The following is a 20,955-nucleotide window of genomic DNA, read 5'->3' as shown; positions in this document are numbered from 1 at the left end:
AGCACTCCACTGCATGAGGACAAGGCCTTTGGAGGTTGTCCTGCCAGGGTCTAATACATGACAGTTGTGAATTTGAACAGCAAGAATTCCATGGGGGTATTCCCTACTGGGACATCTTCTGGACTGATTAATCAAGGGCTCCAAGACTCAATGTCTTTGCACCTAATGCTCAGAACCTTCTAATATGTGCTCAGAAATGCATGATCATCTCAACGCCAATTCAGTTTTAGTCAAACCCAGAACTCCTTTATATCAACTTAAAAGTAATGTTCACTTTTGAAAGATACACTGGGAGATGTACGAAAATAGACTGGGAACTCATCTATATCCTAAAAACATGTGTAGCAATTAAAATATTAAATTTACTAGAAAAACATGGGTATTCCCCGTATATCTAATTCTGATGACTTTGAAGAAGAGATGTGAGGTATTTGTAAAGCACTGTGTTCTCCTTTGAGCCTATGTCTTCAATGGTGCCACAGAGTAGCTGACGGTTTGGAGAGAGGTTGGAGGAGGTGTCACTGTTGTGCTGTGAGACACAAGCAAGTGGAGGAGCCTCTGTCTCTGCATCTCCTCTCATTCATCCTCAGAAACCACAGGCCTGGTCACAGGGTCTGCAGAGGTCACATAGAGACCATGTGACCCAATGCCAAGCATGGGTTGTGCTGCCCTCTGGTGGTCCCAAAGCAACCGCTACTGCAACAGTATTAGGAACACTGAGTTCTTTGTCTCTAAGTTTTGAGTTCGGAATCATTGACCATTTTTTCTGGATTTTTTATATCTCTGGAGGTCAAACCCAGTGCCACACACTTGATAGACGAGGGCTCTACCACTGAGCCACACCTCCAACCCAGGTACTGAACTATTTACACAAAAGAATAGTATTGGCAATAACCATGTGAGTTTGCCTCGCCTTAGCCAATGTTTCAGTGTTCATTCTTACTAGAGACGTCTTTGAAGAGCTGTTTTGTCCTAAGTGTCTCTTCCCTGCTTCAGCCATACTATCCTTCATTCAATTCCAGTGTCTTCTATGGTCAGAACTTGAAGTAGGGGTTCATGTTGCTGTGCTATAGAGCTGGCAGTGTGGCCTGTACAGCCTCAGGGGTAGAGTCTGGAGTCCTGGGTGTAACTCCAACTGTAGAATCCATTTTCTGAGGTTCAGTCCACCCTGTGTTCCCACCTCAGGTTTTATGATGGTTGACAGCCTGTGCTGGCTATCACAGATCCAGAGATCATCAAAACTGTGCTGGTGAAAGAATGCTACTCAGTATTCACAAACTGTCGGGTAGGTGTCCTTTTTAGGAAATATAATGATTTATTTTCATTAAAATTTAATTTAAAAAGAATTATATGATCACAATAAAGAGCCACCACCATGCTCAGAATATTTCTTGATTTTTATAAATGGTAATGTCTTGCATGAGTATAAATATATTCTGGCCAGTATACTAAGATGAAATTAGCTTTGATGTCATTGGGAGTTTATTTACATTTCCTCTGAGTGGCATTCCCTGATATCTCTCTCTCTCTCTCTCTCTCTCTCTCTCTCTCTCTCTCTCTCTCTCTCTCTCTCTCTCTCTCTCTCCTGTGTGTGTGTGTTTGTGTGTGTGTGTGTGTGTGTTGTGTTTTGGACATTGTTACAATCCTGTTTAGTGTTGAAGCTACACAGTGAAGACACAGGACTGTCCCTTCACCATGGGACTTCCTTCTAAACATGTGGTGTGATCATGAGAAGCCTGTCTTTTCTTCTTGGCAGTGTCTGATGCATTTTATGGATGTTTTCAGGGTCAAATTTGATAACATTTTGCTTAACTTTCTTATTTTTTAATGATAATATGTAGTTTTATATTTTAGATTTATGTCTATAATCTATCTGTAATTTTTTTTGGTATGAGAAACAAAGGTCAGCTCAAGATTTCTGTTGTACCATGCATTTTCAATTGTTCCGATGCCATTTGGGAGAAGTTTTTCCCTCCAAAAATTACCAGTCCTGTTACATGTGTGGGACACTTTCTCATCTTTCTCTTCAATCAATCGATCACAGTGTTTTCCCTCTATGGGGACCATTTCTTCTTGATGAGTGACTTCATGTGGATTAATTACTCCTTCATTTTTTTTTTTTTAAAATTGTTTGGTTGGTTCTTGGACCTTTGCTTTTCTATCCAAATTATGAATGGTCTTGTCTGAATTTAAAAGCTCAGTGTGATTTTGATAAAAATTGAAACAAATATAGGGGAAATATTGTTACTGTGTTGTGTCTTCTAATTCATGGCTAGCATGTACCTCTCTGATTTTTAGTTTGCCTTTGCTTGCCAAATAGACAATTTCAGGTGAAAGACCCAACATGTATTTTGTTATATCAGTGCTTTAAGTATTTAATTTCTAGTTATTGCTATGACATAATTTTCTCAATATTTCTCCACTTATCATTGCAATTATGTACAAATTCAAATGAATTATGTGATGTCATTGTGTCCTATGACTTTTCAAACTCACTTCTTTATTCCCTGTATTCTGTATGCTGTTTGGTATGCTCTACATGGACAATGGAGGTGCCTGAAAATCAGAACACTTATACTCATTGCTTTGCAATCTGTATGTTTCAATTGAATTTTCTTACCTTATTGTTCTAGCCGGCATTTCTAGGATAGTACTGAATAACAGTGGTGAGGGGAACCTTCAGAACTGCTCCTGTTTGGAGGGTCAAACATTCAGGCTCTCACTATCAAGTGTGAAGTTGGCTAAGGCTTTTGTATAAATTTTCTCTCCATCATCAATTCTGTTTTGCTTATTTGTTTGTTTACTTGTTTTGAGACAGGGTCTTTCTCCATAGACCTGGTTGGCTCAGAAATCACTACGTAGGCCAGGCTGTCCTTGAACTCACAACAAGCCATTAGCCTCTGCCTCCCCAGCACTGGGACTAAAGATGTGTGCTACCATGCTTGACATCATTCCCAATTCTTAATCTTTTCTACTTGCCATAATTTAAAAAACAACAGCTCTCCAATTGATTATGCTATTGGTAAACATATTGCAGAACTACCCTAAGATAACAGTAACCCAAGACTATGTAATTTTTAAAAAATTTTATGTGTATGGATGTTTTGTCTGTTTATACATATGTACACCACATGCATGTGTGAAGGTCCGAAGTGGGTGTCAGATATCATGGAATTACAGATGGCTGTGAACTGCCATGAAGGTACTGGGACCCAGACATGGGTCCTCTGCAAGAGCAACATGTGCTCTTAGCCTCTGAGCCATCTCTCTATCTCTCTATCTCTATCTAAGGCCAATTGAGTCCATTTCTACTATAAAAAGCTGTAGGGCTTTTCTTTTCTGCTCCTTTGGAAGAACTGTTAAGTCCAGCTTCAGTGGGGTTCAGGTCCCAAAGAGGAAGGGGATTGAATGCACATCTGACTGTTCAGCAGCTCTCTCTCTCTCTCTCTCTCTCTCTCTCTCTCTCTCTCTCTCTCTCTCTCTCTCTCTCCCAACCAGAGACATTCTTTATTTACATAGCATATTGTCTACATTAGGCATTTGACTAGCATCAGAGCCCTGGATTTTTTTTTCATCTCCTCATTAAATGTCCAACATGAAAAAGCAAAATATAAAACAGACAGTCTTACCTGAAACATCTTTGGACAGCATCTGTCAAAACAGGAAGTTACAAATTCAGAGTCTGCAAAACATAGGACCTTTTATTTTCACAGTCTGTGTCTAGGTTGGCTATTCACAGTAGCAATATGTTAGACAGTCTGAAATTATTTTTACCTTAACCAAGTTATGTATAGAAGTATAAGATGTTTTCTAAAATACAAACTTTAGAAAACATCCCATAATAATCATTTAACTGTCTGAATTACAACATTTTTTGTTGTCTTCAGTTTTATAGTAGGGGCCTGTTGCTTTCATATGTTCCCAGAAAGGAAGATTCTGGTATCTCAGTTTTTTTCCATCAACCCACACTATTCCTGTTCCTTCTGTGTAAGCTCTAGTGTAGGGCAATGGATAAACTTGTGACATCTTGTATTCAGATCTGAACAAGAAATTTCACAGAATCTGTCCTATTGGTACCATGGTCCTTCGGCCACAAAGAAGACTCTTTCTTCTGTGACTCTCAGGGCAAGACCGCTGCCTTCAAAGTTTTCTGCCCGGAACATGCATATATTTCCCTAGGGGCTGCATAAGTAGAAAACTCCCCACTATGTAGACAACTGCTTCTAAAAGCTACCACAGCACCCTCTGCCTGAGGACTTGAGCCACCCCTTGTGCTACAGCCTGCTCCAAACAACACTTTTTCCCTTACAAGAGGGGTTTCCATTTAAGAAGAGATTTTGAAAGAAAGATTTGAAGCCATGCTCTGATGATAGGTTACACTCATGATTATATAGGCTGTGAAGTAATTTCAATGAATCATAAGTGGGCGTGCCACTTAGGATCAGTAACTATCTGTTAAATGAATGATGTTTGTTTGATATATTTTCTGTAGCTGTGGACATATACATAACTTCTGCAAGATAAATTGGCTTTCAATTTGAACTCTAGGCTTTTGGTCCAGCGGGACTTATAAAAAAGTCCATCAACTTATCTGAGGATGAAGAATGGAAGAGACTTCGAACACTGCTGTCTCCAACTTTCACCAATGGAAAACTCAAGGAGGTGATGAGGGAGAGGGCATTTACTTATGGAATGAATCTGGGGACAGGTAGAAAACAAGTCCACGTTCCCTTTCCAAGGGTTGGTCCTCTGAGTTACAATTCCTATAAAATGACCTTCTGTCTTCATGCGCAGAGGACTCTTTTTAAAATCTACTGTAACATCCCACTCATTGCTTCATGACTGGGGATGATTTGTCTTTCTGGGACCTGAGTTTCCTCATTTAGCTACAGATGTTGTGCTTTGTGCTTAGATGTTCCCCATCATTGGGCAGTATGGAGATACATTGGTGAAAAACTTGAGACGAGAAGAAGAAAGAGGGAAGCCTGTCACCATAAAAGAGTAAGTGGTGGTGCAGTTGATGGGACTGTAAATACCTTAGTGTCCCTTCAACTCTAGGAAAGGGGCATCTGCAAACCAACACCAGGTAAAGGCCCCATGTGTGATTGTGATAGGAGCCTAGCCCCCACTGATGATCCAGCATGTGATTCTGTGTGGCTTCCTGCCTGGGTAGCTTGGAACTATGAGCTGCCTCAGATGCAGACACTGATTCCCATGTCTCTCTCCTCAGTATCCTTGGAGCTTATAGCATGGATGTGATCACTGGCACATCATTTGGAGTGAATATTGATTCCCTCAACAACCCAGAGGATCCCTTTGTGCAGAAAGTCAAGAAGATATTAACAAGTGTGAATTTTCTTGACCCATTTCTTCTCTCTGTATGTAAGTATCTACTTCTTCTCTTTTTTCTTACTCTCTCACATGCTACAATCAAAATAATATCATTCATCATTACTGAAATACAATTCATATATAAAAACAATGTGCCTGCTTACAATGTGTAATTCAGGTTTTGCTCATACAAGGTAATGTATATCCATCACCATTGTCAAGCCAGGGAGCATTTTATCCAAGAAAACCTGTACCATTTCTTTCTCATCTTCCATTCCTCCTTGTCATAAGAAACATCAGTTCACTGTTCTGTAGATCTGCCTCTTCCCACATTTGCCATTAAAATACAGCAAAAAATGTCATAGAATACATACAATTTAGTGACTCTTTCAGTTAACACAATATATTCAACAGAAACATTTGTTACCACACCCATGTTCTGTAGATAAATCAAATTCGATGCCATCTGATGGTCTTTCAAATTGTTTTCAGATTCGGGATGCTGCCAATAAGCTGTCATGGACATTGACACCTGAGATTATGATTGAACACTTGTTTTCATGTTTTCTGGGTAGGCACTTGGGGGGATTAGTAAATTACATAGGACTTCTGTGTTTGACTTACTGAGCAAGTGAGTTTTTTCTTTGATAGAGGCAGCATTTTGTTTTCTGTTTAGGAATTCATGAGGACTGCCATTCAAAACTTGGGGTTGTTTTTATTTCATGATGTTCATCCCAGATGCCCTAGTGGACACTCAATAGTATAGCACCATGAGTGTTGGGTTATGTTTCTTCCAGGTTGTAATTATACTCCCCCACTTGGAAGACATTATTGTCTTTCTTAAATAAACATCTGTTCAATCGTTGCTCCTATATAGCTGAATTGTTTACATGATTGCCATTGAGTTATAAGATTGGCATGTGTATCATGAATAACAGTCACTTTCCAGACATATAATTGGCATATTTTCTCTACTTTGAGATGTCGTTTAATGTTTTTGATGGGATCTTTTGAAGTACACATTTTTAAAATTGTATGATGTTCAATTTTATAATGTGCTATGTTTTAATCTCTAAGTCAAATGGTCAGAGTTATGAACATTTAACCTCCCTCCAGTTTCATCTTAATTGGGCAGTACATTCCTTAAGCATTTTTTTGATACAGGGTCATGCAGCCCTGTGTGGAGGCCCACAAATGTTTCCTAGTGAGATCTGAGCTTGCTTTATCCAGCAGGACTGCATTAGAGGATTGCTTGACTATACATATGGTTACTAGGTGATTGGAAGGGTCGACAGTTGGTGAGCTAGGGGAAGATCTTTGCTCCACCCCTTGGCATTCCTATAATTCCTCTTTAGAAGAGACAGAAGTGGCCAGTTGATAAAGTTCAAGGCTATTCTTTGTTTCTATCTGTTTCTCTCCCCTCTATCCTTCTATCTAAATATTTCTCACTTCACCTTCCTCAAAAGCACCCTGGAGGAAACATGTGGGACATGGTCTCCCTCAGATGGTGCATAGAAAAGGGACCAGGGACTTGATGAAAGGAAGGGAGAGGATCCTGCAGGAAGTTTGGGCATGTCCAGTTATGTTGAAAAATTAAGGTGGGGGTATTCTATTTTCAGGAGTGAAAGTAAGGTGGCTAAAAGAAATGCCAAAGTGAGGCTGCAGTGAGTATCTCTCTATATCTAGGTTTCTTTTTTTTTCTGTCTCTTAATTTCTGTCTAAAAAATTACGGAAAAATGTAAAGTAGAATGTAGGAATACAGTGTAGAAAAATTAGGGAAAACTGGGCAGCAGTGGTACACACCTTTAATCACAGCACCTTGGAAGGCAGAGCCAGGTGGATCTCTGTGAGTTCGAGGCCAGCCTGGTCTACAGAGCAAGATTCAGGACAGACACCAAAACTCCACAGACAAACCCTGTTTCAAAAAACAAACTTAGGACAAGAAGGAAAAAAACATAAGGTAGACTGTAGTAATGTACTGTAAGAAAAACCTTAGGATAAAATAAGCACAAGACAGAGGAACTATGTCCTTGATTTTTCCAACTGGGACTATGAATGCAAACTCCTGGGAGGAATCAGAGTTATAAAAAAAAAATAGGATGAGAAAAATGGACAGAAAAAGATTCCTGTGGATGCTTTTGACCTGTATGTAGCTTAAATCTGAGTCCTGAGTGTCAGAGCAATGAATGTTCCCTGAGACAGATGCGGATGAAGTAAAACTCAACTCTGCTCAGAGTGTTACTGCATGAAAAAATCAAACTATCAGAATTAGTTTCCTCTTGGCCATGAAGCCAAAGTTTAGGAAACAGAAGTCTTGGAAAAAACTTAGTTATCTTTCTCTCAAAAACTGAAAGCTTTCTTGAGAAAAACTTAGTAATCTCTCTCTAAAAAACTGGAAGAATTTTGGGTCTTTCCTTCTCAGATTTTTTTCTCTTTCTGTAAGGGCAAAAATTTAACTCATTTGGAAACAACATCTATCAGTATGGGAAAAGCACCTGCAATTGCCCTAGAAAAAAAAAAAAAGAAAAGAAAAAGAAAACCTCTTGGAACAGGGCAAATCCTCCCTGCTAGTCCTATCTCCCCTTCAAGCCAGTATCAGAAAAACAGCAGATACTTTAGACACTAGCCAGAATTCCCTGTAGCTAGAGTGTAGTGAAAGACATCAAGGAAAGCACAGGGGGAGAGCTGATCAGGGAACAACATCCCCCCATAGTGGAACAGCTGCTGAGGACAAGATTCTGGCATGAATGTAGCGGGTGAGGCTTTGAAAGCCTCCCTGCAATGAGGGAGGAAAGGTCTAAGTTCTAGCACTAATGACAGCATGAGAAAAGCTGAGAGTAAATTTGGCCATACAAACAGGTCCATCAGGAACAGGGAGAACTGCCTGCTTGACTGTGAGCTCTGAGTTGGTAGGTGGGGCTACACAGCACCCACAGCTGCCAAGAAAGCTCTTTCTTTGCTTTTTTTAATCAGGGAACAAATCCTTTAAAAAAAAAAGTATTTTTTCAAGTATTCTCATTCATTTTCACTGACCTACTGAGACAGAGGTTTTTGCTTCTGGCAACAAATGCCTGCCTGGGCTTAACCCACTCTGGGATCAGTATGAGGTGAAAAAAATCTGATTAGAGAGGTACACCTGTCAAATGATAATGCAGGGGTCCTAATGTAAGCTTGGGGAGGAAAAAAATCTCCTGTGATAAGAGCAAAAATTTGACTTTGGTTTCAGCATGAATACAGACTGTGTAAATTGATGTTTTCTCATAGCCCAGAAAGGCAGCATGGGGTATGTAGTTCATTCATAACAGCCTGACAATGTAGAGAAGGACAGCTTGGGAAATGTAGTCCATAAGGCAGTTTGTAACAATGTGATGATGTACAGAAAAGCAGTTTGGGAAATGAAGTCTGTAACAGAGATACCAGTACTACATGGCCCAAAAACTGTTCTTTCAGTGTTTTTTTCCAGCTCAAAATGCAGTGTTTTTCGAAATGTTAAAAAGCTTCCCCTTCACTACTGAGAACTAGAAACAGGTGAACAGCTTGCTTGTCAGGAGACAATTAAAATGTTAATACAGTTTGTCAACAAACCACTTTAAAACACTCATGATAATATTAAAAAACAACTTCTAAAAATTAAGAAGAGGGAGCTGACCTCAGTAAAGCTTAGAACCACTGATAAATTAGGTTCTGACTTCAAACTCTCAAGCAAACTTTCAGAATAATATCAAAGCTAACTACAAAATATGAACTTTAGAAATGATTTGTATACTTGCTGTCTTGTTAATAGGTCAGTTAAGAATTCTTCTAGATGTTTGCTAATAGAGTTTGCTTTTGAATATAAGTATGGGTAAATAGTTCTTTTAAGAAATTTCTTCTAGATATGTGCTAAAGTTTGTAAAATAGTCCTATAGAGTTTCCCTTTTGAATATGTTTGTAAAAAGTGTAAATGTTGGATGTAAGTCTGTAAAAGTGTAAACGTTGAATATAAGTTTGTAAAAACTAAATATGTATAGTCATGTTCATACTAGAATTGTCTTTATTATTCTATCATTATCTGTCTGGACAGATTAGGTAAAATTAATTTTTAAAGGAATATGTTTTATCTTCAGATAGATTTGAACATTTTTATGATAGCTCAAAATATAATTTTATGGTCTTAGTGGCCCCTGGAAAACTTAAGTGTAAGTGTCATAATTAAGAGAGCTTTTCTATCTTCTTCCTAAAAGTTTCCACTCTTCCTCTGTTTCTGTTTAGAAAGAGGTAGGCCTCCCACAAAAAGTTAGGCTTTCCATGATTGAGTTAGTTTGTACAGAAATCCTCCTGCTAATTAAACACATAAAAGTGTCTTTATAATTAGCATGTGTTTTTGTTTACTTGAGTGGATACTTTGAAGTGATTTGAAATGATTGCTTTTTCCTGGGAATCAAAATAGTCTCTTGAAAATTTTATTGAACATCTGTTTGGAGAGACATTTGATTTGGAAAAGGGCTTGGTGCAGCTAATACTGTTGTAGTCACCTTAGATCCATTCCAAAAAGTATATTCCATCTTTACTATCCTCTACTCCTTTACTGGGAGGTGGATGTTTGCAAGCTCAGCAGGGACCTGAGTCAGAGCTGAGTTAGGCTCTATACCCACTCCTGTCGAAGGCTGGTAGTCAAAGACAGGCAACTTTCTTCTTGATAGCTTCCAGCATAAGGCAGAATATGCTTGATGGAAAGTATATCTCCATCATAGGTAAGGAAACTAATCAAGAAGGATGACCTAAGACAGGCACAGTCTAACTGAGGGGCCTGGGAAGCCCTTTATTATATCTAGAAGAGGGATGTGGAGGCCCACAAAGATTTCCTAGTGAGATTTGAGCTTGCTTTATCCAGCAGGACTGCATTAGAGGATTGCTTGACCATGTGCATGGTTACTGTACTTGGCTGAGCTTAGGGACAGTCTTTGCTCCACCCCTTGGCATTCCTATAAATAACCCTTTAGTAGAGACACAAGGGACCAGTGGATAAGGAAACAGACCCTCCTGAGGGCATTCTTTGTTTCTATCTGTTTCTCTCCCCTCTATTCTTCTATCTAAATATTTCTCACTTCACTCTCCTCTAGAGTACCCTGGGGGGATGTGGGAGTTGATCCCCCATAGTCCTGGTTGTTCTGAAACTTTCTATATAGAGCAGCTGGCCTTGAGCTCACAGAGACCCACACGACCCTCTCTTCAGAATCCTGAGATTAAAGGCTTGTGCTCACCACACCCATCTTAGACTTGGATCTTTGACCCACTTTTAGTTAAATTGTGTGTACTGTTATCAAATTTATTCCTATTGAAGAGTAGGTACAAAGAATGTAAATACTGGAATGTAAGGAGGAACATCATCTTCTGGACATGCATGGCTATCACACTCTCAAACTCAGAGCAGTTACATTAGATCAAGCCAACCAATATTCCCTCCATAGATATGGGAGATGCTCTCAAGGTCCCACCCCTTTCTGAAGAATGTTTGGCAGTTGATAGCTTCTAAGGAAGAGAGAATCATCCTTCTTTGATGGTGTGGCCACTTGTCAGTTTCCCATGCTTCAGTGGATGGCTCCACTTCAGTCTTATTAAACAACAACATAAAGCTGTGAAAGGGATGTCTTGAGGGAGATGTGGGAGAAGTTGGAGAAGGAATATAGGGAGTGGAATGAATATGTTATTTCATTGCCTAAATGAAGTGATCAAATAATAACAAGTATTTCTTCCTATATATATTTTTAAATTTTGTTTATTTTTAATTACACACACACACACACACACACACACACACACACACACACACACACACACACGAGTGCCATGCCTCTAGAGTCCAGTAGAGGGAGTTGATTCCTTAGAGCTGGAGTTGTAGTTTTGAACCATTCAATGCCAAGTACTGGGCATCGAACTTGAATCTCCTGTAAGCAGCAAATGCTCTTAACCACTTAGCCATTTCTCTAGCCCATATCTTGAGTGTTTTACATCTTGATGTATTATAAATAGATAACTATTTGTTAACATCAGTTTGGTACTTCCTTTGAGTGGAATGGAAATACAAGTGGATCCTGGAACTTAGCTGAAATTGTGTTTGATTTCTAATGAGTGAATAAGAATTTAGTGCAGATTTTCATTACACGTTCTCTTCTTTTCTCTGTAGTTATGTTTCCATTCCTTACTCCACTATATGAGATGCTAAGTATCTCCATTTTCCCAAACGGGTTAGTGGACTTTTTCTATGAATTTGTAAAGAAGATGAAGCAAAATCGCCTTGAAACAACTCAGAAGGTAAAATATGGTGTTTTGTTAGAATGCTCATTGTTTGATCATGTATCAGGCTGTGAACATGTCAGTTGTACCCTTTCTCTAATTGCCCATTGTGGAAATTTCTCTTTCTGCTTCCAGACTTGAGTGGATTTTCTTCAGCTGATGATGAACACTCAGAACTCCAACAGCAAAGAGTCCCTGAAAGGTAACTCAGGATGCTTCACCATGTTTGGAACAAGAAGCCCAGAGAGAAGAGGGTGTCGGGACATGTGCATGGGAGATTGGTCCAAGATGGAAATTTCTGCCAAATTTCAGAAAGCCATCCAATGGATGATGTCTATGATGTCCATAGGAGCTTTCTAGAAGCACACTGGGGTAAAAGGACCAGAGCTTGTAGGGAAGCCACAGAGAAGCATTTTATGCCCAGAAGTCCTCAGTTGTACTAGGTCATCTGTCAGAGCAGAGACTGATTCTCAGTCCCTTTCAATCCCAATGATTCTGGATCTCTGCCTAGATTTTGTATCTAGGCCCCAATTAGGAAGAACACTGCCCAGAATTCAGGATGGTCTCTGGGAGTGAGTGGTGGAACAGTGTTCAATAACTTCATCTGTAATTTATTCTGCTCTGTATAAATAGCATCTGGAAAACTATATACCCTGCTCTTCTTCATTCTTCAGGCCCCTGGTTTTATAACATCCTCCATGCTAGCTTTGTGTCATATACTATTATTACTGAAGTAGCCACAGAATGACCTTAAACTTCTCATATTTATTCCATATTTCTAGTCATTATCCATCTTAGGAAGGATTTTCAATCCTTACTATTTGCTTTATAAAATATCATTCAAAAATATATTCATTTGTCTCTAGCAGTGTGATCTTTTGCTTCCCCTGTTACTTTCTTCTTATGATTATTTAGTTTGCATTTCAAGTTGTCAGGCATGTCCACTGGAAGCCCTTTTATGTGGCCTCATGAAGCCTTCCATGGTCTGGGCTTTCATTTCGATTGCTATAAAAGACTTTAATTTTAGGGTGTTTTCTTGTGGAAGCAGAGCTTAGGGGAAATACAGAAACTCCCTATACATTTTTGTGTACACTCCTCCACCAGAGTGAAGCGTTTGCAGGACAGACACTCAACCACTTCCCACCTGTTTTGTCTCACATTTACTGATATTAAGGTATTTGTCTTAGTCCCTCATGCTGTTACAGTGAACAAATAACTGAGGAAACACCTTAAGGAGAGGTTTATTCTGACCCACAGTTTAGTGATTCAGTCCATCATGGCGGGGAAGTCCTGGTACAGCAGGCTACTGGTCACATGGCATTAGTAGTCAGGAAGCAGAGACTATCTCACAGTCTTCTTTTTGCTCAGTAAGGGACCCAAGGCCATGGAATGTCCCACCCACATTTAAGATGGGTGTTCCCACATCAAGCAACTTAAGACATCTCTCAAAGGAATGCCAGTCTTGTCTCCTAGGTGATCCTAGATCCTCTCAAGTTGTTGGTCAATGTTAACCCCTGTATTTCTTTTATGTTTATAAGTATGTATGAGGACAATGTGTGGTGGGTGGAACTACACATTTGTGGTGGTGAGTCTGGTCTATCAGGACAGATAGGCCACAGATTTCACCAGAGTGGAATTCAGTCCCAGGGATTGTGGACTGCCTTTCTCTATTTGTTTCCGTATAGCTGGGAGCACCATTTGAATTTCTTTTCATTTCAACTATGATGTTCTGCTTTGATCTTCCTTATCTGAGATGTTCGTTTCCTTTTAGCTCTTTCTGATATGGAGATCACAGCCCAATCATTTGTTTTCATTTTTGCTGGCTATGAAGCCACAAGCACGTCCATTTCCTTCGTGATGTATCAACTGGCTACTCACCCAGCTGTGCAGAAGAAACTTCAGGATGAGATTGATAGAGCTCTGCCCAATAAGGTGAGTGGGTGGTACCCAGCGAGGGAGGGCAGAGGTAAAGGATTCACAAGAACATGTCTCATCACTTGCAATGAGAAATTTTACAGAGAGTCATGCAATGGTTCTTCCACCAGCAAGAGTCTAAAAGAGAAACAAAGGGAGGGACATAGGAGATGAATGCAATCTGTAGAAATACATGATCTTTTTAAAAAGATTTTGTTTATTTATTATGCATATATAGTGTTCTGCCTGCGTGCATGTCTGCAGGACAGAAAAGGATGACAGATCTCATTGTAGATGGTTTTGAGCCGCCATGTGATTGCTGGGGATTAAAATCAGGACCTCTAGAAGAGCAACCAGTGCTCTTAAACTGAACCATCTCTCCAACCCAGAAATACACAATCTTTAATACAGTGCTGGCTCTGGTGTATCTGTATCTATTATAACAGTTATACAAGTAAGAGACACCAGAAAACCTGTGTGACACACAAGGGTAAGCACCAGTCCCTCAGGTGTCTGGACAGTTATCTCTGCTGATGTCCTCGGGTGCTGTCCATGCTACCTACGGTGCTAGGCTGGCCTTCACTGGTCTTGGCAGACTGACTTGACACTACTGTCAATGGCTCTACTGTCCAGTCCGATAGCATGGTGTGTGTGTGTGTGTGTGTGTGTGTGTGTGTGTGTGTGTGTGAGAGAGAGAGAGAGAGAGAGAGAGAGAGAGAGAGAGAGAATTAGTGGAGTCTTTTCTTATGGTGCAGATAGCATCACTTTTGTAATTTCTTTGAGTGTCAGTGCCCTCTGCTGACCACAGCTGGAATTGCAGGCAATGTGCTGGACAGGTTTTCTCAGGGAGTCTCCAAGTCCAACCCCCTAAGGTGGCTAATAGAGATCTGGTCAGGACAATGGTAGGGATACCTATCTGTGAGCACTTTACTTCCTCAGCCTCCAGCCACATGTAGGTTTAAGCATCTAATCCTGCCTCTTTCCACAAATGTCACTCAGCTAATCTCTTGCCCTAGGGTTGTGGAGCATTAAGTTCAGCCTCCCTGTCCTGTGATCGGTCCCTATTCTCTGCCTCCCTGAGCAGTTCAGTTTCCGATGCAAGGTTCTGTATAAAGAGGTTAACTGGCCGGGCGGTGGTGGCGCACGCCTTTAATCCCAGCACTCGGGAGGCAGAGCCAGGTGGATCTCTGTGAGTTCGAGGCCAGCCTGGACTACCAAGTGAGTCCCAGGAAAGGCGCAAAGCTACACAGAGAAACCCTGTCTCGAAAAACCAAAAAAAAAAAAAAAAAAAAGAGGTTAACTGGCTTCTCCATTCTGAATCATCCAGAATGAGAGCGGGATTCCTCTTCACGGTTGCAGGAATTCAGTTTCCAATGCAAGGTTCTGTATAAAGATGTCAACTGGCTTCTCCATTCTGAATCATCCAGAGTAACAGTGGGATTCCTCTTCACAGTTGCAGGAATCGGCCCCCGTCTCACCACACTCCTCATTGGTTTGAAGTCTGTGGAGGCTGTGGGGTTGTCCTGGAGGGAGGACTCCCTGCCCCCTTTCACCAGAGCCTCTTGGTTTTTTTGGGAGAGGCTTTGCGTTCCCCTTCCCCTGGAAATGGGGAACAGGGCATCCAGAGGCATCTTCAGTTTGGTTTCTTTTCTATGAATCATCCATTTTCCCACCATGCGTTTTCAATTCTTATTATTTCCTCTGTGTTTCTGAAGCTCTTCCTCTCTCCTTGACATAGACTGTGTTTTGTTTCTTGTTTTCCTGTTGCTTTGACTCTTCTTCACACACAGAGGCAGTTTCTAGTGTGGGTAGTTCCAGAAGTCTCCATTGTAACTTTCTTTCCAACTTATTACACCTGCCACCCTCCAGGGAGTTAGCAAGCAGGAGTTGCCTAGTCTGAGAAGCTGGGGACACAGTTCAATCATACAATGCTTGGTTTGTGAGGACCTGAGTTTGAATCCCAGAACCCATGTTGGGGGGAAAAGGTGTAATTGGAGGACTGAGGAGACAGAGACAGTGTGAGCCTCTCTTCCCCAGGAGCTCACTGGCCAGCCAACCCATCCTGCTTGGTGAGTGTCAGGCTACTGAAAACCTGTTTCAAAAACACATATAAAGTGGACTCCCAGAGGAAGGTTGGACTCTGGCTTCCACATACGTGTCAGTGCACAGCAGTTATCCACATCCCATTAACGTGTGTGCGCGTGTGCGCGCATGCATGCCCGTGCGCGCGCACGCGCGCGCGCACACACACACACACACACACACACATACACACACACACTCTTATGCAAAACCAGAACAATCCAAAAACCCTGATATGGACCAAGAGTGGGTGTTGTTCCTTGCAATGGTGTTATTTCCTTGGTGTAGACTGGTCTATGCAGATGAGACCGTGACACCATTGCATTTTGCTGAGTGTATCTGTCATAATGGTCATATGTGCTCACATGGCAAACAAATCAGAGCACCACAGTGATGATGATGAGGGGGTCTGGACAGGGGAGTGTCCCAAATGGCTCCTGGGCTGAAACTTATACTTCATACCCTAATGGGCCATCATCAGGACAAAGGTCATCATCATAGGTGCAGAATGATTTATTAAGGCTAAGATCTACTAATCGAGGTCAGCCCTTGCAGCTTCTGACATGCAATAACACTAGAAACTGAGTCAAAGATCAAGTCCAAACCTCATCTGGAAGCATCTGTTTCTTCTTCCTAGGCACCTGTAACCTATGATGCCCTGATGGACATGGAGTACCTTGACATGGTAGTGAATGAAACTCTCAGATTGTACCCGGCTGCTAACAGGCTAGAAAGGATCTCAAAGAAAGATGTGGAAATCAATGGAGTGTTCATTCCCAAAGGGACTGTAGTTATGGTACCAACCTATCCTCTCCATCGGGATCCTGAGTACTGGCCAGAGCCTGAGGAATTCTGCCCTGAAAGGTACAGAGACCTCGGAGAATGGTCCCCACTAGGAATCAGGCAAATTAAACATATTATGCTGCCTAATGGAAATTGCATGTATGTGATTTTGTATCCCTTTTCATCTGTATGAATTTTGGGAATTAAACCTTTTAAAATTACAAAGTGATAATTCTTGATGCTGCAAAAACAGACCAGAAGAAAAGTATTCATGGCCATTCAGAGTCCCAAACTGTTCACCTTAGCTCCATTAATAGTGAAATGTATCCTCAAGGATTTATTTGTATGTATGTCAAGGTTTTGCAAAAGCTAGTATATTTTACTTGTATTATGAATCACTAATTACTTAAACACTAACCTGTTGTGGAATATTACTTTAACTATATAAATGTGTGTTGCATTTGTTTATGTTGGATTTGTTTAATGATTTGTTTAATTTGTTTAAAGAAGTTCTACATGTGTTCATGCTGCATTTGTTTAACAATGTAAAGATGTGCTGTTTTGCCTGCCTAAAGCACCTGATTGGTCTAATAAAAAGCTGAACGGCCAATAGCTAGGCAAAAGAGTGATACGTGTGGCTGGTTGGCAGAAATAATAAGGAAGAGGAATCTCAGCTGGGGGAGAGGGGAGAAAGAGAGAAGAAAGAAAGAGAGGAGAGGCAGATGTTCGGATGCAGCCAGCCAAGCAGCCACCAGCCAGTAGGTCACGAAAGAATTCATGGAAAAGTAGGACCCACAGAATGAAAGCAAGGTAAAAAGCTCCAAAGCAAAATGTAGATGAAGAGAAACAGGTTAAATTAATTATAAGAGCTAGCGGGACAGGCATAAGGCTGAGTGTTCATAACTAATAAGTCTCTGAAACATGATTTGGGAGCTAACTGGCAGCCCAAAGAAAATCGCTACACTAACCTATATACCACACCTTGTCATATGCATATATGTCTTATTTGGTGACTAGGTAGTAGTTGATACAAGTGATATCTAAAGTTACATATGTAGGATTTTTGTTCTTTTTTCATGTATTCTGTGCTGATTCCAAATTTACCATTAGCTTTAAGAACTTTTCCCATTGTCTGTTTGGTTAGAAACCACCTTCTTGAAGGTTGAGGCGGTAGCATACTTTTCACTCTAATTCTGACATGTCTTTCAGAATGTGAGCATATACCCACCCCAGACAGAATTTTGATATTTAAAGATGTATTTCCTCTCTATAAGCATTCAGCTCAGCTCAGCTCAACACCAGAGGCTCCTCTATTTTAAGGGACATAGAAAGACCATTAGCTTACAATGCCTTTATTTTTATTCTTTTTTATGTGTATGGGTGTTTTCCTGTATGTATCTGCATCACATGTACCTGGTGCCTCAAAAGGTCACCAAAGGGTGTCAGGTACCTGTGCCATCAAATCTAGGCCCTCTGGAGAAGAAGCCAGTACTCTTATCTGCTGAGCCATCTCTCCAGCTCCTGACTTAAAATTCTTAAAGTGAGACATCCATAGCAAGAGTTCAGTTGCAAGTCCACAAATGTAACCTGGTTGATGGGTGTCAGAACTTCAAACATGGAGCTCTTGGCTCTTTATGTTCCATAGCCTCGTTTGCATCCCTACTCTGTCTCCAGGTTCAGCAAGGAGAACAAGGGCAGCATCAATCCTTATGTATACCTGCCCTTTGGGAACGGACCCAGGAACTGCCTGGCATGAGGTTTGCCCTCATCAGTATGAAATGCGCTGTCGTCAGAGTCCTGCAGAACTTCACCCTCCAGCCTTGTGAGCAAACACAGGTGAGGCAGGAAACTCTCTCTATAAATCATATTTAATTGGGAGTTTTTTGTTTTTTAATTTAGAGTTTCACCTACAGAAAGGGGAAATTGGTCATTCATCATCTTATGCTGCCGTGTATGCAACACAGGACTTGACCTGTAAGCTTAAGGACCTTCCATTCTGAGCTGCAAGTCTGTGTCTAGATAAAGCACAAACAGAGAAATTATTTAGAGTTCATGCAGATCAGCACAACATGATTAAGTATAGTGCCTTTGAGATCAAGTCCAGGTTTAAATTGTGTGACTGACTGGAGATGGGGAAACTGTTGCACAGGCTCATAGCTCGTAATGATCACCTTGGTGGGGGCACTACCTCTGCTTTTAACTTTGTAACTTTAAAATTTCACTATGCCTAATCACCTCAGATACCTGGAAATGATTTACCCAGAGCATGGCTTTAAGAGATCCATATTGGCTGCAGTGAACACTGATTTCAGATACTACTATAGCACATAAAGAACTTCAACCCTTCAGGATCATCCTGACCATTTGATCTCACATTTTCATCACTGTGCTACATGAAGACTTCTTTTTTGTTCTCTGAAATCTGTCTTCTTCAAGTTGAAGTAGGTGACTAAGCCATTCAAATGAGCTGTCTGGCCATGGCCCACCTCTGCTCTAGTGATGTCTGAAGCCTCTTTTCATCACAAAGGCAATGCACCCAATTTTGTTCTCTGCACTGAAAATTATGTCTTTGAATTTCACCTTATTTTTGTTTACTTACTCTACCAAGACTGCTTTGCTGGGAAGTCTGTGAATATCTTAGGTATATTTTAAGGAGTATTTTACAACTGTTCTGGAGTTCTTAAATATACATTTAACCTATTCTTATATTTTAAATTTGCTCCTGTAAGCATACAAGGGCATATATGCCTATCTTTCTGTGGGTGTATCTCTGGAGAGAATAGATGCATGTTGTTAAAACACAAACTATACACTTAGAGAAGTTGACATGTTGACCCCTCCCCAAACTTAAAGGTCAATTGTCTTTACTTCCAAATAAAGCAATGAATGGCAAGGCTGATTTGTAGTCCTGTATGTAGCTACACACCTCCTCTCATCAGCTGTCCTTTCTTCGTGGCTGTTAGAGAGGTCGTTATCCCCTTATTTGTCACCCAGGGCAGCTGTGTAGCTGTCCTGTCTACACAGTGCTTCAGAAAGATGGACAGAGACTTTAATCTTGAAAGCTTCCCATAAGCTGACATTCTTCAGTTTCCTTGATAACCTGTTTCCCCGCCATCTACAGAGACCAGATGTTGGCAGTTTCTCTTCTCCCATAAGGTGGAAGAGACTGAGGTAAAATGGTTGGTGGAAACACTGAATGATTCAGAAGTTCCCCATTCACACCACCCTCCAGGGCTAAGAGGAGATCTTAGGAAACACTACAAGTTCTTGCCTGCCATTAAACTGGACAAGCACAACTGGCCTGAGAAGTTGAGTTGTGCCCACAGAGCTGCACTGTCTGACATGTGTTCAGGATTACCTTCTACGTGTCAACAAATGTGAATTTACCTTTATACTGCCTATCAAAAACAGTCTTTCACATACTTAACATGTGATCCAGAATTTTAAAACTCAGCCTTTTCACTTAAATTCAAATCAATAAAGAACATGGGTCGGCATATTCTTCCCCCTCAGGTTCTATATACAACAATTACTCCAAAATGACTTTATTGCATGAACAGTAGACCTGGGTGTTTGGACTACCCAGTCCTAATGAAGATGTATGTATAAAGAATTCAAGACATAGGAAGCCTAAAGTGTTTTATGTATATAAAATACCACTGTCCTGAATGGATTTGTTCTGCTTTGCTGTGGTTGCTGGCTCATTCATTCCATCTCAATGTGCTTTTTCAACTACCACAGATTCCCTTGAAGTTAAGCAAGCGAACCATTTTTCAACCAGAAGAACCCATCATCCTGAAAGGTGTGTCAAGGTGAAATCACAAATGGAGCTTGAGTTTCCAGCAAGATTTCTGCTGTTCTTCAAGGAAGCTGTGCCACCCAATACCAGAGAATCTAATTTGCCTTTGAATTAATCAGCTTAATTGCCCTTGAGGATTAGGTGTTCAGGAATTCATTGAGCATGCTCAGTGTCTGTGCTGAGTATCATGTATTGTGTGATTTACAGGAAATGATTAAGTCAATATAGAACTGAGATTTTTCTGATTCTAGGGGCCATCCCCATTGAGCTCCAGCTTGCTTCCTGCATTCTGATTGTACTAAGCATTTCTCTGCTATCTTATCAATCATATTGTAATGAAATGGGAGGTACTGTGGTGATTCTGGTGAGAAATCTGTCTCAAATGTTTTAATATTTTATATTACAAATAGAAATCATCTTTCCAAAAATATGTGATGTCTTCCTTTGCATCAATAAAACTGAGACACAGCATTTCTGATCATAGTCACTCATTGTTTGAGTCTGTTTGGGTCTCCGTTTGACTTTTCAGTTTGATGATATTCACTTTGGTTTGGTACATTTTTTGAAAATTTTATTTACAGTTTATTTAATTTTCAAACTTTTAAAATATAACTAAAATGGGAGGCAGGCTGGAGAGATGGCTCTGGGGTTAAGAGCACTGACTGTTTTTCCAGGGCACCTGGGTTAAACTCACAGCACCCACATGGCAGCTCACAACTGTAACTATAGTTCCCGGGGACCTGACACTCCACACAGACGTACATGGAGGC

At 40.6% G+C, this 20,955-nt stretch overlaps 1 pseudogene across 1 annotated transcript in view; it reads left to right on the top strand.

The window, feature by feature from the left end:
* The window catches only part of LOC121826294 (cytochrome P450 3A25-like), a 127,111-nt pseudogene extending 106,450 nt beyond the window's left edge, over positions 1–20,661 (top strand). Inside the window, exons 10-19 of the transcript XR_013047731.1 lie at positions 1,186–1,285; positions 4,549–4,662; positions 4,913–5,001; positions 5,231–5,382; positions 11,498–11,625; positions 11,743–11,809; positions 13,379–13,539; positions 16,241–16,467; positions 18,061–18,222; positions 20,128–20,661. The product of XR_013047731.1 is annotated as a cytochrome P450 3A25-like (transcript). The remainder of the gene's footprint in view (positions 1–1,185; positions 1,286–4,548; positions 4,663–4,912; positions 5,002–5,230; positions 5,383–11,497; positions 11,626–11,742; positions 11,810–13,378; positions 13,540–16,240; positions 16,468–18,060; positions 18,223–20,127) is intronic.
* Positions 20,662–20,955: the final 294 nt, after the last annotated feature.

The sequence above is a fragment of the Peromyscus maniculatus genome, chromosome 23 (assembly GCF_049852395.1).
Source record: "Peromyscus maniculatus bairdii isolate BWxNUB_F1_BW_parent chromosome 23, HU_Pman_BW_mat_3.1, whole genome shotgun sequence".
Classification (NCBI taxonomy): Eukaryota; Metazoa; Chordata; class Mammalia; order Rodentia; family Cricetidae; genus Peromyscus; species Peromyscus maniculatus.
The sequence above is the reverse complement of the archived record's forward strand: the minus strand, read 5'-3'. Positions and strand labels throughout refer to the sequence as shown.